This window comes from Suncus etruscus, chromosome 10 (assembly GCF_024139225.1).
Source record: "Suncus etruscus isolate mSunEtr1 chromosome 10, mSunEtr1.pri.cur, whole genome shotgun sequence".
Taxonomy (NCBI): domain Eukaryota; kingdom Metazoa; phylum Chordata; class Mammalia; order Eulipotyphla; family Soricidae; genus Suncus; species Suncus etruscus.
In genome coordinates, this window is record NC_064857.1 from 1,406,768 (window position 1) to 1,424,366 (window position 17,599).

The 17,599-nt window shown below is 37.7% G+C and overlaps 1 protein-coding gene and 1 pseudogene across 1 annotated transcript in view; one reads left to right on the plus strand and one right to left on the minus strand.

Moving 5' to 3' along the window:
- The window catches only part of OPRK1 (opioid receptor kappa 1), a 204,248-nt gene extending 199,323 nt beyond the window's left edge, over window positions 1-4,925 (minus strand). Inside the window, exon 1 of the mRNA XM_049781921.1 lies at window positions 4,921-4,925. The gene's annotated coding sequence lies outside the window, so the exon portion shown is untranslated. The remainder of the gene's footprint in view (window positions 1-4,920) is intronic.
- LOC126020827 (60S ribosomal protein L7-like) lies at window positions 1,543-17,054 on the plus strand (annotated as a pseudogene).
- Window positions 17,055-17,599: the final 545 nt, after the last annotated feature.

The window sequence follows — 17,599 nt, forward strand, 5'->3', positions numbered from 1 at the left end:
TTTGTAATCATGGTGTTTAAATAAACCTGCCTATCTAAAGGAAAAAAAGCCTGCTTATCTAAGAAAAAATTAATAGAGAATGAGTTGAAAAAGACCCTTTTGGGTGGAGGTATTGAATGCATGCTGGGAGGTCAACACTGGTGGTGGGAATTCACTGACATTATGTCCCTTAAATATAACTGTGAAAGACTTGTAATTCACATTGGTCTCAATAAAAATTGTAAAAGAAAAAAAAGAGAGAAAATAAGACTCTTTTGTACCAAGGTAACTGATTGGGAGGTGACAATTTTATTTATTAAATAGTATCTTTAAGCACGATTACAAACATGTGTGTAGTTGGGTTTCAGTCCTTCACTGTTGTCTTAATATAAATTAATGAGTCCTACTGTTGCTAGGGGGGATGGTGAGGCCTTTCTGGGCTCGGCCGGCTCCTGCAGCCAGCCCCTAAGGTCTGGTGGGTCTGAAGGTTGCAGGGTGAGGGTGGAGAGAGTCACAAGGCAGTCCGATGAAGTTCCAGGAGTCAGCCAGCTTTATTTCACTGTCCCTACTACCACCATGCACACATCCTCCCATGGCCTCCTACTAAGCCTTTGCCTAGCAGCTACTTCTCTACTCCTACTGGGCTCTCTCGGCCTCTGTCTCTCTTTCAGCTGCCCCTTCCTGGCTTCCAGGCTGACCAACTCCCTCTGGTGATGTTCCTGCTGCTGCTTCTTTGATGATACCGAGTTGTTGGTGCTGAATCCGATGCTGTATCTCCGATGATGATGGCTCTCTCCTGCTTCACTCTCTAACTCTCCTTCTTATCCCCACCCTCTCCACCCTGCAGGCTCCTCTCCCCGCCCACTCCAGGTGTGGGCAGTTCTGATCCTTCAGGTGGGATAAATTCAGGTGGGGGCGGGGATACCCACATTCTCCACCTTTTTTGTATTATTAGAGGCATTATTGATAAGTCTATAACAGGGATACAGCAGAGATATATTATAAAATTATTACGTAAGATATAAAATATAACATAGCAACTGGGAAACATTCAAGATAGCTGAGAACTTTCAAAACTCTAAAGTACATTTCCCCAGAATTGTGCAAAAAATATTAATATTAGATACAAAATGTTCTGTTTGCAGTAAGGCATAAAACAAAACAATAGGATACATAGAGATAAGACGCAGTTTGAGTAGGAAGGCAATGACCGAGGCAAATAGTCAAAAGATTAGTCTAAAAACAAGTTGATTTTTTTGGAGGTAACCCAGGTGCAGGAAGTTCTAAAAGCCACTTCTCAGCAGATCTTCACCTGGTCTTGGATCCTCCATCTTCTCCATCATCACCTGCTGCGGTAAGCTGCTGGGTCTATTAGATAATCCGCTGCAAGTTAGGGGTGCAGGGTTCTCACAAAAGGTGCCTCTCATAGAGGAAAGATGGTAGACAGTGGCATTTGGGATGCTGTCCATTGTCCTCAACTCTTTCCTTCCACCGCCTGTGTCTGTCTCACCTGAGGGGGCTCTTCAACCATAAGTGGTGGGCCAGCTGAGTGAGTCTGGAGGAATGAATTGGCAGACCCTGTGTCGATTGGGAGCATACTTCACCAGTGCGAACTTCCCACCACCACTGCCCCATCTCCCCCACCTGTATTTGAGACAGGCGTTCTATTTCTCTCACTCATTAACGTTGTCATGGTGGTTGTTCGTGTGGTTATTTCTCTAACTGCACTCACCACTCTTTGTGGTGAGCTTCATATTGTGGGCCAGTCCTTCCAGTTCTCATCTCTCTTGTCTCTGGGAATTATTACAATAATGTCTTTTATTTTTCTTAAATCTCATAGGTGAGTGGGACTATTCTGTGTCTGTCTCTCTACCTCTGACTTATTTCACTCAGCACAGTAGTTTCCATGTCCATTCATGTAGAGGAAAATGTCATGACTTCATCTCTCCTGATGGCTGCATAGTATTCCATTATGTATATGTACCACCGTTTCTTTAGCCATGCAGCAATTTTTGGGCATCTGGGTTGTTTCCAGATTCTGGTTATTGTAAAACTACTGCAATGAATATAGCTTGAGAAAGGCATTTTTGTACTGCATTCTTGTGTTCCTAGGGTAGATCCCTAAGAGTAGTATAGCTGGATCATATGGGAGCTCAATTTCCAGTTTTTTAAGGAATCTCCATATTGTTTTCCAAAAAGGCTGGACTAGATGGCACTCCCACAAAGAGTGAATGAGAATTCCTTTAAAGAGTTTTTGGCATGCCAGAGCAATATAATAGTACAGTGGCTAGGGCATTTGACTTGCATGGGTGGCTAAAGTAGCATGTTTAAAAGATAAGCATAAAGGCCACACATGTGGCCTATTATTAATAAAGCTGCTTGTTTCTCGACTGCTACTGATTGCTTCTGGGTCATTTTCTTGTGGCTACCCTGAACCCAGAGACCTGCCCACAGGAAGAGGTTGCAGGCACTTGGCCCGGGGTGGAGGAGAAAGGCCTCACTCCTCCATCTACAACCATCCAGGACCCAATAATTAATATGTGTTTCTACAGTACACCTACTGTTGCATTTCTGGATCATTTTAATACCTTAATTGATATATAACTTACACGCCCATTTAAAGCACACAATATGGGATAGGGAAGGGTTGGGTCACAGCAAGTCCAGGACTTGCTACTGTCCTCAGGGATCACTCCTGGTAGACTTGGGGACCCTCTGGGTGTCAGCCATGAGCATGGTCTTACTTACTTTACTATCTTTCCAGCTCCTTAAAGGGCACAATTTCATAGTTGTTAGCATTTTCACAAATATATGCAATTATGAGCACAGTTTAGGGGCATTGTATCAATTCCAAAGAGATGCATAACCTCTTACTGTTTACCTTTGCTTTCCTTTTCTTTCATTCATCCAGATCCTCATTCCTATTTAAAAAAATCTCTTATCTTTTTATGTCTATTGATTTATACTGTCTCTATGGATATCTCTGTTCTAAAATTTTTAAATGAATGAAATATTATGTAACTAGATTTTTTTCAAATACTGCATTTTCCAGTCTTATCTGCATTGTTTGGCTATTTTATTCCCTTTTCTTTTTTTTTTTTCTTTTTTTTTTTGTGGTTTTTGGGTCACACCCGGCAGTGCTCAGGGGTTACTCCCGGCTCCATGCTCAGAAATTGCTCCTGGCAGGCACAGGGGACCATATGGGACGCTGGGATTCGAACCGATGACCTCTTGCATGAAAGGCAAACGCTTTACCTCCATGCTATCTCTCCAGCCCCTTATTCCCTTTTCTTAATAAAGTTTCTATGTTTTATTGTTCTTAGTATTATATTTATTATTATCATTGCTGTTGTTAATATAGTTCTGTTGTTAAGGTAACTGATGCACTTCTTTATTTATCAACATTTATACACTAATTTTTAATCACCAACATACAAACTGACCCATGGTACACCTTTAAGCCTCTACAATCGTTTCCCTCTGATAAAACTACATTTTGTCAAGAAAATCTTTGTTTAGTTTTGCTGCTTTATTTTCTTTATTTATTTATTTATTTATTTTTATTTTCTTTATTTCCGTTTCTTCAGCATTTTAGTGAATTATATGCTATTCACCTTCCCCTTTGACTATTTTACTCGTCATAATCCCTTCGAGATACATCTTGTCATAAGTGGCATGATTTTGTTTTTTGTAAGCTAAGTAGTACTCCATTGTTTATATGCTGGATTTCTTTATTTAATCATCTGTTGATAGATATGTATCAAATTGACACCCTCGGGATCCTTCCCTTACTTTTTTAATAACTGTCATATTTTTAAAATTCTGAATCATTTTTTTTGTGTTTTGTTTGCTGATATTTCACATCTGAAAAAAACTGCCTGATATTTTTCTTTCATTTTCTTAGTCTCTAATAACCGTTTATTGATTTTAAAATATGAGAATAACAGTCCCTGCCCTTTTCACTGTTATTGATTTGAAAGACCTACTCTTTCTTTTTCCATGTTTTTGTCTTTAGATATGATGTGATCTCTTGCATATATAAAATAAAAAGATCCTACTTTCTAATATCAACTGCCAGTTTGTGCCTTTTGTTTGGAGAATTCAAAATGTTCACATAAGCTCTAATAATTGATATCACTTAGTTATTGCTATTCTATTATCAGTTGCCTGGGTATTTTGTATTTCTAGTTTTTCTTTTTTCCAGGAGTTTTATTTTGCCTTTTCATTTGGTATTTCCCTAACAATTCCATAAATTAATTTATTTTTTTTAAGAATCACTGCTCCATTTTTTATTTTTGATTACCATGAAAATTGTATTGGTTTTCATTTTTTTTGTTTGTTATGACGGCACACCCGGTTGCACTTGGGTTATTCCTGGCTCTGCACTCAGAAATCACTCTTGGCAGTTTGGAGGACCATATGGGAAGCCGGAAATCAAGCCCTGATCTGTCCCAGGTTGGCTGCATGCAAGGCTATTGTTCTGGCCCTTAAAACGCTATTGGTTTTCAAAAATATTGGTTTTCAAAAAATCATCTTTCCATTTCAAAGATGATTCCATTTCTTGCTGATGGTATAGAGTCCAGTGGTGGGCAACCTTTTTTCTCAACTGAGCCAAATCTCTCCAAAACCATGCTTGAAATTTATTTTGAGCCACATTTTTAAAACCGAAAATACATAGGATGGTACACTGTTTTTAGTTTCAATAAGTTTTTATTGAGAATATTCTGCATGCAAGTATCCACATAGGTCGGGAGGATATAAATAACACAACTAATAGAACAAAAACTTTAGAACGATGTCATTTATCGATAATGTAAAATTCCGAAAAATTTGCCTTACAATGTACACCTGACAATGACTGACAAAGTCACAAACACTAACGTGAACATTGGCCTTGGTTCTGATCAGAGCTGTGTGGAGCCGGCCGCCGGGGCTGCACACAAGGCGCGCACTGACAGAGGCGAGGAGCAGAGTCCTGACTCCTGGAGTGGCCGCCCGGCACACAGAAGAGCCGCATTCAAAAGTGGAAAGAGCCGCAGGTGGCTCGCGAGTCGCAGCTTGCCGACCACTGGTACTATAGACTAAATCAAGTCAGTCCTTTTCATGAAAAGAAAAAAACAGGCAAGATGATAAATAATAATACAGAATCAAAAACATAAATGAGAATAGAATGAATCATTAACAACCAATTAAAGGTTATGAAGTAAAAGAGATCTGTGTCACCTGATGCCTTTTATTTTATGGGATGTGTGTGTGTGTGTGTGTGTGTGTGTGTGTGTGTGTGTGTGTGTGTGTGTGTGTGTGTAGGGGTGGAGGTGGAGAGTTAGGTTTGGCCAACACCTGGCATTGCTCATGGTTTACTCTTGGCTGAGCTCAGGGATCACTTTCTAGACAATGTTCCTGAGACTACATGAATTGTTGGAGATCAAATCCAGGTCAACCACATGCAAGACAAAGACTGTCCTATCTCTTCAGTCCTACTCTTTTGAGATTTTTTTTTTATTTAAACATTATATTTACAAGATTGTTCATACTACAGTGTTTTCATAGATGAAGTTGTTCATGATTGAGTTTCAGTTATACAACATATGTCAACATTCACCAAGGTGCATCTCCCACCATCAATGTCAACATTTCCCTTCACCCTCCCTGAAGCCCGCCTTACCTCTACCCTCTCCTTCTTGCCTCTGGGGCAGGCATTTAACTTCTCTCTATTCTGTCTCTCCTCTCTTTCCAAAGTGATTTGCACTACTGATAGTGAAGGAATGCATGCATGTTCCTTTCATAGTAGACCCTTTTCTACTTTAACTACACATTTTGTTCTTTGTGGAAAGCCTTCTACCTAATCCTCATCTCTGTTATCTCAGGATATTATCCCCACACTGTCTTTTTTCTGTGTGTGTGCCACACACTGTGGCAATAAGAGGTTTACTCCTGGCTGTGTACTCAGAAATATCTCCTGTCAGGCTTGAAGGACATTACAGATGCTGGGGATCAAACCCAGGTCAGCCATGTGCAAGGAAAATGCCTTACCTGGTATCACTTTGGCACTACCCAATATAATCTTTTATTTTACTTGGATCCCACAGATTAGTGATATTATTTTATGTTTATACTTCTCCCTCTGACACATTTCACTCAGAAAAAATATTTTCCATATTCACCCATGTATAAGCAAATTTCATGACTTCATTTTTTCCTGATGACTGCATAATATTCTATTATGTATAGGTACCACAGTTTCTTTAGCTACTCATTTGATATCGAGCACCCGGGTTATTTCCAGATTCTGGCTATTGTAAATAGTGCTGTGATGAACAAAGGAGTGCAGAGGGCATGTTTGTATTATGTTTTTGTGTTCCTAGGATAAATTCCTAGGCATAGTATTGCTGTATCAAAAGGAAGCTCAATTGGAATTGTTTGTTGTTGTTTAATTTTAGTTTTTGGACCACACCCAGAAGCGATCATTGGGTACTCATGGATCTGCACTCAAAAAACCACTACTAGCAGGCTCGAAGGACCATATGAGTGTTAGCTCTGGACTCAGAATCCTCCCCATAAAGATCACAAAGAGACTAACAGTATTGCAAAAAGGTATCAATGCAAAACAGTAATGCAAAAAAACTAGTTTATTCCAACATGCTGGGGTCAACCATCCTTGGGAGGATGACCCGACAATAGCTCACAAGTCATTTTTATAGGACATCTAGGGGGTTTCCACATAGTCATACTTGACCTTTAAAACTATAGTTTCTTAATATACTTCATCAGACAAATGCATAGGCTTGACTGTATGTTTAGCAAAAGGAAGTCTTATCTTTACAGACCCAAAGTGCAGTTTTCAGTTTGTACATTCTTCTGAGGCCCTCTGGACCATGTGGTTTTTACTGGTATATGCTGTGTGCTCACAGGATCAGGTTCCAGAGATTGGTGGCTGTTATCTTGGGCCTAGTGCCAGTTTCCCATATTCTGAGCCTCTCATGGATGCACTTACGTTTATAACAAAGCTAGGTTATAGAAGCAGAATAAGCAGTTAATTCTAAACTTAGATTCTAACATGAGATGATGGAGATCAAACCCGAGTTGGCTGCATGCAAGGCAAATGCCCTACCATTATGCTATCACTCTAGCTCCAATTTCCAGATTTTTAGGAAATATCCATAATGTTTTTTAGAAAGACTAGAATAAACAGCATTCCCACCAGCAATGAGATTCCCTTTCTCCCTACATCCAGGCCTGCACAGGATGTTCTTATTTATTGTGATATGTGCCAGTCTCTGAGATATGAGATGGTACCTTGTTGTTTTGATTTGTATCTTCCTTTTTACTAATCAGTAATGTGAAGCATTTTTCCATGTGCCTTTTGGCCATCTGTATTTCTTCTTTGAGGAAATGTTTATTTCTTCTCCCCATTTTTATGAGGTTAGATGTTTGTTTCCTGGTAAGTTCTGCCAGTACCTTATCTATCTTAGATATTAGCCCTTTATCATAAGGGTATGGGGTGAATAGTTCCTTCCATTCCATAAGTAGCCTTTGTATCCATCCTAGCCACTTTTTCCTTTGAAGTGCAGAAGCGTCACAGTTTAATGTAGTCCCATTTGTTTATTTCTACTTCCATTTGCTTAGACAGTGGTGTTTCGTCCTTGAAGACTCCTTTAGTCTCAATGTCATGGAATATTTTGCCTATATTTTCCTCTATGTATCTAATGGTTTCAGGTCCTAATGATATCGAGGTATTAATACATTTTCATTTGACCTTTGTGTATGGTTTTAAAGTTTGAGTTCTCTTTTTTTTTTTGCATGTAATTGACCAGTTTTTTAAACACCACTTGTTGAAGAGGCTTTAACTTCAATTTGTACTGTTACCCCTTTATAAAAGATTAATCAATAAGTTTATTCCATTGATCTAAGGTCTGTCTTTATTCCAATACCATGCTGTTTTAATGACTATTGCTTTATAGAAAAATTTAAAGTTGGGGAAACTGATGCTTCCTATCTTCTTTTTTTATTTTTCAAGAATTGCTTTAGCTATTTGTGGGCAATTATTGTTCTAAATGAATTTCAGCAGTGTTTGATTCACTTCATTGAAAAATGTCATGGGTATCCTTTGAGGGATTGTATTAAATCTTTACAATGCTTTGTGAAGTGTTGCCATTTTAATTATGCCATCCTTCCAATCCATGAACAGGTTATGTCTCCATTTCTGTGTTTCCCCTTTCTTGAATCAATGTTTTGTAGTTTTCTTTGTATAGGTTTCTCACCTATACAAAGGTGAGGTACAATTGTGAATGGGATTGTTTTGTAATGTCTCTATCTTCTCTTCATTATTTGTATATAAAAACACCATAGATTTTTGTTAATTTTGTGGTTGCCATTTTACTATACAAATCTATTGTTCTAGAATTTTTTGGTAGATTATTTAGTATTTTCTAAATATAATATCATGCCATCTGCAAATGGTGAGAGCTTGATTTCTTCCTTTTCTATCTGGATGGCCTCAGTATCTTTTTCTTGCCAAAATGATCTGGCAAGTTCTTCCAGTACTACATTGAATAGAAGTGAAGAGAGGCACCCTGTCTTGTGCCAGATCTTAGAGGAAAGGCTTTTAGTTTTTCCACATTATAGTATATTTGCCATGTGCTTGTGGTATAGTTCTTCGACTACATTGAAAGAGTTTATTCCTTTGCCATTTTTTGTTTTGATCATGAACAGGTGTTGGACCTTGTTAAATGCTTTCTCTGCACATATATAATCATATGATTTTTATTTTTCCTTTTTTTTTTTTTTTTTTTTTGGTTTTTGGGCCATACACGGCTGTGCTCAGGGGTTACTCCTGGCTGTCTGCTCAGAAATAGCTCCTGGCAGGCACGGGGGACCATATGGGACACCGGGATTCGAACCAACCACCTTTGGTCCTGGATCGGCTGCTTGCAAGGCAAACGCCACTGTGCTATCTCTCCGGGCCCTATTTTTCCTTTTGTTGATGTGGTGTATCACATTCATTGACTCGCATATGTTAAACCATAATTGCATCTCGTATGAATTCTACTTGGTCATGGTGTATGACCTTCTTAATGAGATGTTGGATTCTATTTGCTAGAATTTTGACGTTATTTGCATCTGTGTTCATGAAGAATATTGGTTTGTATTGTTAACCAAGGGGTATTGGGGTAGTTTGTTTTTTTTTTTTTTTTTTTTTTTTTTTTGGCATCTGTCTGCTTTTGGTATCAGGGTGAGGTTAGCTTATAAAAATTATTTGGCAGTATTTCTGTTTCTTCAATTTTCTGGAAAAGTCTGCAGAGAATTGGCAGTAGGTCATCTTTAAAGATTTGAAAGAATTCACTAGTAAATCCATCAGGGCATGGTTCAACCTTATTTTTGATGATGACTTCACAGACCCTTTTGACTAGAATCAGCCCCATCTGTATTATTTTATATGGGTTGTTGATTTTCCACGTATCATTACTCCCTACGTCCCAAGACATTTATGGTTTTGTTCTTCACAAGTAATTTTTGGGCTTACTGAATTCCTTTATATGCCACATGGTCCTTGGCACAACTCTGGAGATTTCTGAATCGAGACTGTTTTAGAAGCCAATAGCCACATTCAAGTCCCAGTAAAAGAAGAACAAATAAATACAGCACTTACTCTATGAGCTACAGGCAATGATGAGGCTAGTACTAGACTCACCCTAGTAATCAACAGACCCATATTTCACCGAGAGCCAATTTGAACACAACCTCTATATCTTCATCACTGAAACAGTCAGTTCTGGTAGCCCAGATAGATACCAATTGGTACTCACTGCAGCCATCTTTTGAAGCCTTCTTTCTACACGATGTCATTGAGAAATAGGTAATTTATTTTAAAAAAGCTATTTATGTTACATACTTTATGAAGACTATTTTAGGTTCAAGGCAAGTTAATTCCAACCTTCTTGCTTATTTTTTCCTGCCCAGATTCAGCATAGTGTTTAGCATATGATAAATATTCATTCCATTAGACATTTATTTTTAGCAACAAAATAACAGAAGAAAATAGGATGAGCAATACTTAGGAGATATATTTATTACATTAAATTGTAATGCATTAATAAGAGCCATATTGGAACTGCATAATTTGGACATATAGAGTTACTTAGATATCTTCCTCTGAGAAAAAATTGTATTAAAATTTTGTAGAGAATGTTTCTGTTTCTTCAGTTTCCTGAAAGAGCCTGAAAAGAATTGGTAGTAATTTCTCCTGAAAGGTTTGAAAGAATTTATTAGTGAATCCTTCTGGCCTGGGCTTTTGTTTGGGGGGAGGTTTTTTATTACCTGGTTAATTTCCTCAATGGTGATGGGTCTTTTTAGATAGGCTTGATAATCCTGCTCCACCTCACTAATCATCAGGGAGATGCAAATCAAAACAACAATGAGGTACCATCTCACACCACAGAGACTGGCACACCTCACAAAGAACAAGAACAATCAGTGCTGGAGGGGATGTGGGGAGAAAGGAACTTTCATTCACTGCTGGTGAGAATGTCATCTAGTCCAGCCTTTATGGAAAACAATATGGAGATTCCTCAAAAAAACTGGAAATTGAACTACCATATGTTTCAGCTATACCACTCCTAAGGGTATATACCCTAACACACACACACACACAAACACACACACACAATACAAAAAATGCCCTCTGCACACCTATATTTATTGCATGGCTATTTGCAATAGCCAAAATCTGAAGAAAAAAAAAAGCCTGACAATAGATGTGTGGCTTAAGAAGTGTGGTACATAAACACAATGGAATACTATGCAACCATCAGGAAAAAACGAAGTCATGAATTTTTCCTATACATGGATCGACATGGAAACTATTTTTATGAGTGAAATAAGCCAGATGGAGAGAGATAGACACAGAATAGTCTAACATATCTATGGGTTTTAGGAAAAATAAAAGACATTATTGTAATAACACCCAGAGACAATAGAGATGAGGACTGAAAAAATGAACTATGATCACAAAGAGTGATGAGTACATTTAGAAAAATAACTATGCTAAGAATACATCATGACAATCTTAATGAGTGAGAGAAGTAGAATGCCTGTCTCAAATACAGGCAGGAACTGGGGGAGGAAGGAGTTGAGGGGGCACTGATGGTGTGAAGGTTGCACTGGGAAGGGGCAGGGTGTTCTTTATTTATAAATGAAACCCAACTACAAACAGGTTTGTAATCATGGTGCTTAAATAAATATATTATTTTTAAAAAAGAAATAAAGCAAAAACAAATGAAATTAAACTCACAGAGAACCAAAAAGTGACAACAGGGATCAGGCAGACAGGGCACTTGAACTGCACATGGTCAACCCAAGTTCTATCCCTGGCAATGCCAGGAGTGATTCCTGAGTCCAAAGCCAGGAGAAAGCTCAGACACAACCAAGTGTGACCCCAGAACAACAATATCAAAATGAGAGCTAAAGGACAAATGACGACTGATGTAGGTGCCTTGTTTTTCAGTTTTACCTGTCATAGCATGAGATAATGAGAAAAAAGACCTTTAGAGTTTTCAGACACCCACTGTGCTAGTCTTGGGAACTGGAAGAGCAGCTATATTTCCTGGGGTTGGGGTTGGAGGGTAGCACTGAATTTAAAATTATTTGGCTGTTCTAAGAGTTGAGTCTCAAGTACCTCTTGCAAATGGGTTGTCTAATTTCTTGCTATTTATTTTCTATGTATGCGCTCTTCTTTACATCTCTTCCCTTGTCTTCTTTTTTAGGTAAAGGACTTTTTGTGTGCCATTTTATCTTCATCTGTGGCTCTTTAGCTAAAATCTTAGTTTTGGTTAGTTTTACAAGTTGCTCTAAGCCTGCAGTGGTCCTCAAACTATGGCCCGCGGGCCACATATTATATTTGTATCTGTTTTGTTTCTTCATTGAAAAATAAGATGTATGCAGTGTGCATAAGAATTCTTTTATAAGTTTTGTTTTTACTATACTCAGACCCTTCAATGGTCTGAGGGACAGTGAACTGGCCCCCTGTTTAAATAGTTTGAGGACCCCTGCAAGGTGTTGAATATATATAGTTACCCAGTCTATTTGCAAATATTCATCGTCATACCTCAGACAAACTTCCTTCATACTTGAGATCCTTCCAAGAATAAACTCCATTCCTCCTTCCACCAATTTTATGCTCTTATTCTAAATATTGTTAATTGCAAATATTTCTACTTATTTTAAATTGTTATTCTTTGTACATAAATTCCTTCAAAAAATTCCCAGAAAAAAACTGAATGAGGAAAAAGATAAAGGTGTAAATAATTTCTGGAAAGTATTGTTTCTTGGACCAGTGTTCCTTTAATTAGGGAAGCATTTCTTCCAGTTTTACTCTATTTTTGGAAGAGTATTCAACACTCACCTGAAAGAAAATATGATTTCGTGTCAGATTAGCATAAATGTTGAGCTAATAAGACATTATTCACAGCCCATTTTTCTTTAAGCTGACTTTTTCATTGGAAACTTTTTAGAGTTACAAGAGTCACATCATTTATCCAGAACAGAACGTTTTGTACAGCAAAAAGAGAACAATTTCAAACTAAAAAGTTATTTCACCACAAGGTTCCGATTTGGAAGGTAGCTAGACACCTACTAACTTTGGAATGCTTATAAAACTTAGTCTCAAATATTCTCATCTTCAAAGGCAAAGAACAAGAACAAAGAAGCCTTTGAGCAATTATCAAATAACTCAAAGGGATAAAAAATGACAGCTAGAGGTTATAAAATTATATAAATTTTAACTCTACAAAACAAATGTCAATGACTCTGATGTCACTAGATCAGTTTTTTAATTGTCTGTGTCCTTTAAATTCGCTTATTAAGGTGCAAGTGTGGGAAGAAGCTTAGCACAGACCTCTTTCACACACCTTATTCAATATGATGGGGGTAGGGGATGGAAATAGTACAGAGGTGTTTGCCTTGCATGCAGCCAATTCAGGTTTTGATCCTCAGCATACTCCATAGTCCCCTGAGCACTATCTGGAATAATTTCTGGTACAGAGCCAACAGTAACTCCTGAGCATCACTGCATGTGAACACAAAATCAAAAAATCAAATAAAATATAATGGATCTCAAAACAGTTAAAAATAAAAACAGGATATAATTCCATCTTCCTTTCAGCCTGAATGTCTATTACCTCACAAGAACTTCAGATAAAAAGTTCATGACTTTTTCTGTCCTGTGCATATCTATTCAAGTTTATGTCATTACAAAGCATAATGGATGATACTTCAGAAATTGGCAAGTTTGTTTTTCATAAAATTTTGTCGAATCTCTTGTGCTCCCTGAAAAACCCAATCTTTTTTTTTTTATTGAGACCATTGTGAATTACAAATCTTTCACAGTTGTATATCAGGCATATAATGACAGTGAATTAGGGCCATTCCCACAACCAGTGTTGACCTCCCTCCACCCTTGTTCCCTGCATGCACCCCATCCCCCCATCCTTACCCCTCTGGACTACTAATGTAGCAGGTCCATTTTGTGTTTATCTTATTATAATTTGGGTCTCTTGATTTTATTGGCATTGATTTTGGCTTTGGTATTTATATCTGACTGTTTTTTTCCACCCAATGTACCTGAGACCACTTGGCCCCTGGGTCCCATCCACTTTTTTTTTTTCTCAATTTGTACGAAGACATAGAAATATGAGGCAGAAAAAATTGATTCGTGCTCTAAGGTTCTATGAAAAAGGCAGAAGCCCCTATCTAGAAGATATAAAAATTTTTAAATGGGGGAGGGCAGATTTGGCAAGGGTTTTGTTTTTGTTTTTGTTTTTGCATAGGCGAGTAAACATTGGAAAAATTAGAAAGGAAATTCCCTTGACCTAAGAGATCCCTGGTGTTTTTACCCATGAAGCATACTGTCATAAGAGTGACTACAGGCTCCAGGCATGTTGGTTGTCAAACCCCAAGGTCTTTATGATGCCAGAAAAAGTTCTGCTCAGTTGCAATTGTCGTAGTCAGTCTTCTTGTCTTTTTGCACAGATCCTAAAACATAGCCAGATGCCACAGAGCATTTTTTTTTTTTTTGTTTAGGAGCCAAACGTGGCAGCACTCAAGGGTTACTCCTGGTTCTGCGCTCATAAATCACACCTGGCAGGCTCAGGGGACCATTTGGAATGCTAGAGATCGAATTGGGGTCTGTCCTTGGTCAGCAGCATGCAAGACAAATGCCCTACTGCTGTGCTATATGGAGCATCTTCTGATTCCATCTCACTGTTAGGTGGTAAGGTAGGGAACCTTCTCTTAGATCAAAGAAGTTGAAGAGTTATTTTAGACATAACAAATTTAAAACACTAAAACATATTTTTAGTGAGCACTTCAGTGAGAATCTCTGTCTTTCAAATGCATTCTGCACCTGTTTCTGTGGAGAAAAGATTTAGAACATTATGATAGGCCTCTATATAGTGAGTTCATTGAATGCCTGTTTAATCTAAACAGCTGTTTCCATTGATGTTTTCTTTGTAGGATAAAAGAGAGTCAAGACTTTGTGTTTCTCCTCTTCCACTTGATTTGTTTCCTTCTCCTCGCTATACCCTAGCACCTACAGTGTTCAGAGTATCTACCATTTAGACCATAGTGTTTCTTTATGGAGTTATTCTAAATGCCACATACCAGTGATATTCTGTATTTATCCTTCTTTTTCTGGCTTACTTTGTTTAACTTAATATTTTCTAGTTCCATCCATGTTGCTGCAAATTGCATGGTTATATTATTTTGTACCACTATATAGTTTTCCATTGTGTATATGTACACATCTTCATGATCCACTCATTTGTTGTTGGGACATCTAGGTTGATTCCAACTCTTACCTATTGTACTGAGGGCTGCAATATAGTAGTGGTTGCATACATACTTTTGAATGAATGTTTTTCTGTCCTGGGAATATATATCCAAAAGAGAGATTTCTGGGTCATATAGCAGCTCAATATTGAGTTTACTGAGAACCCTCCATACTGTTTTCCAGAGGGGTTGGACCAGTCAGCATTCCCACCAGCATTGCTGCCAACAGAGATTGTTCCCATTATTTTGGGTATGTGTCATCCTCAATGTTATCTCATTGTTGTCTTGACTTGGATTTCTCTCATAAGTGATGGTGAATGTTTTCATGTGTCTGTTGGCCATCTGTTGGTCTTCCTCAGAAAAGTGTCTGTTCATTTCTTCTCCCATTTTTTTTTTTAGTTTTGTGGAGCTAACCTTTGTGAGTACTTTCAATATCCTAAATATCAAACCTTTATCTGATGTGTTGAGTGCAAATTTTTTTTTTCCCAGTCAGATAGCTGTCTTCTAGCTTTAACCAATGTTCCTTTCACCATGCAGAAACTTTTTAGTTTGATGTAGTGCCATTTATTTAGGTTTGATGCTATAGCTCTTGCCATTGGCATCCTTTCATCAAAGACTTTTTTCAATTATTTTTAAACTTGATTGATTGATTATTGGCTTTGAGGCCACACCCAGCAGCGCTCATGGCCACTCCTGGCTTCGAACTCAGAAATTGCCCCTGGAAGGCTGGGGGACCATATGGGATGCAGGGAATCAAATCAGGTCCCTCCTAGGTTGTCTGCATGCAAGGTAAATGCTCTACTAATGTATTATATCTTTGGCCCCCATCAAAGACTTTTTTGAGGTGTAGGTCTTAGAATGTTCTGTTTATGTTTTCCTCAATACACTTTATGGCTGAAATCCAATCATTTCTAAATCCTATACCAGTTTTTCAGAAGCATTTTTGACAATGAAATTATTTTTGACAATAAAATTATTTTTGACAATTTGAGAATAGGAAATAAAATACTGAGGAAGGCACAGAAAAAAGGTTCCTGCTAATCTGGCAACAGCAACCCCAGAGAAGAAGATAAAAAGCTTCCTGATTTGGCAGAAACTTTGGTGGGGGGGAAGCAAAAAAATTTTTCAGAACCGAAGATTAAGCAAAAGATGCTTTGAAAAAGGGTGGTACATATAGCCAATGGAATATTATGAAGCCATCAGGAGAGATGAAATCATGAAATTTTCCTATACATGAATAGTCATGGAAACTCTTAAGCTGAGTGAAATAAGTCAGAGGGAAATAGACACAAAATAATGTCACTCATCTATGGGTTTTAAGAAAAATAAAAGACCTTATTGTAATAATGCCTAGAGACAATAGAGATGAGGGCTGGAAGGACCAGTTCACAATATGAAGCTCACCACAGAGTGGTGAGTACAGTTGGAGAAATAACTACACTGTCAACTATCATAACAATGTCAATGAGTGCGAGAAGTAGAAGGTCTGTCTCAAATACAGGCAGGGCGGGGCGGGGAGGGAGACAGGGGACATTTGTGACAGGAACATTGTGCTGGTGAAGGGGGGTATTCTTTTTATGACTACAATCATGTTTATAACCATGGTGCTTATATATATATATATATATATATATTTTTTTTTTTTAAAGATGCTTTGAAAGGCAAGGCAAGGCAAATCTGATCCATAAAAAATCTAAGTTTTATCATAAGGAGTATAGACAGGTGTACAGGACAGAGACACATATGGCCAGGATGGTGAGGAAAGCTTCAACTTTTACGTTCCTGCTGAACTCAAATTGGCTTTAGTCTTCAGTATCAGACGTATCAATGATGTGAGCGCCAAGGTCCAAAGGTGACTTCTTCACCCTCAACAGATCTTCAATGGCATCTCTTAAGCTCAACAAAGCTTCAATTAACATCCTGAGGATTGTAGAACCCTGTATTACATGGGGGTACCCAAATCGGAAGTCAATGAATGAGTATGGAGAAATCCAAAAGAAATGAATTGTCCTAACAAATAATGCATTGATTGTAATAGCTCTTGGTAAATGCAGCATCATTTACATGGAGAATCTAATAAATGAGCTCTATGCTGTTAGAAAACACTTCAAAGAGGCAAACAACTTCCTCTAGCCCTTTAAATTATTTTCTCCTCGAGATAGGATGAAAAAAAGAACATTCATTTTTTAGAAGGTGGAGATGCTGGCAACAGAGACGATCAGATCAATCAGCTGATTAGAAGGATGAACTAAAGCGCCTACCATACTTTGTAATTTGGTCAGTTAATGAATAATTCTTTTAAATTGGGGGAAATGCATTTTTTTAAAAATCCAAATGTGGAAAATAATCATTGGCTGTTAAACACACACACACACACACACACACACACACACACAAAATGAAACTGACAGTTCTATAAACATTGTATCCAAGATCTGTATATCAAATGTAAAAATTTAGAAGGTGAAAAGGTGCGCAGAGATAGTAACTTTAATATATGGGTGATACTTGATATATAACTTTAATATATGGGAAGATAATTTGCTAATGATGAATCTCCTATTAACTTTTGAGGCCAAGTATGTCTAATGTTTTTCCATGTGTTAGAAAGTAAAAGTTATTAAGGTCTTAGCAAGTGAAAAATTTTAACTTTCAATCAAGGAAAAAGGTAAGCTATCTTCTTAGAAAAATAAAGTCAACTAAGAAAAAGTCCTTCACCACATGAATCTCAGTGATTGAGGAAATAACATCACTTTAACTTTTCCTATCTGATTTCTCTATGATGGAAAAAAGAGAT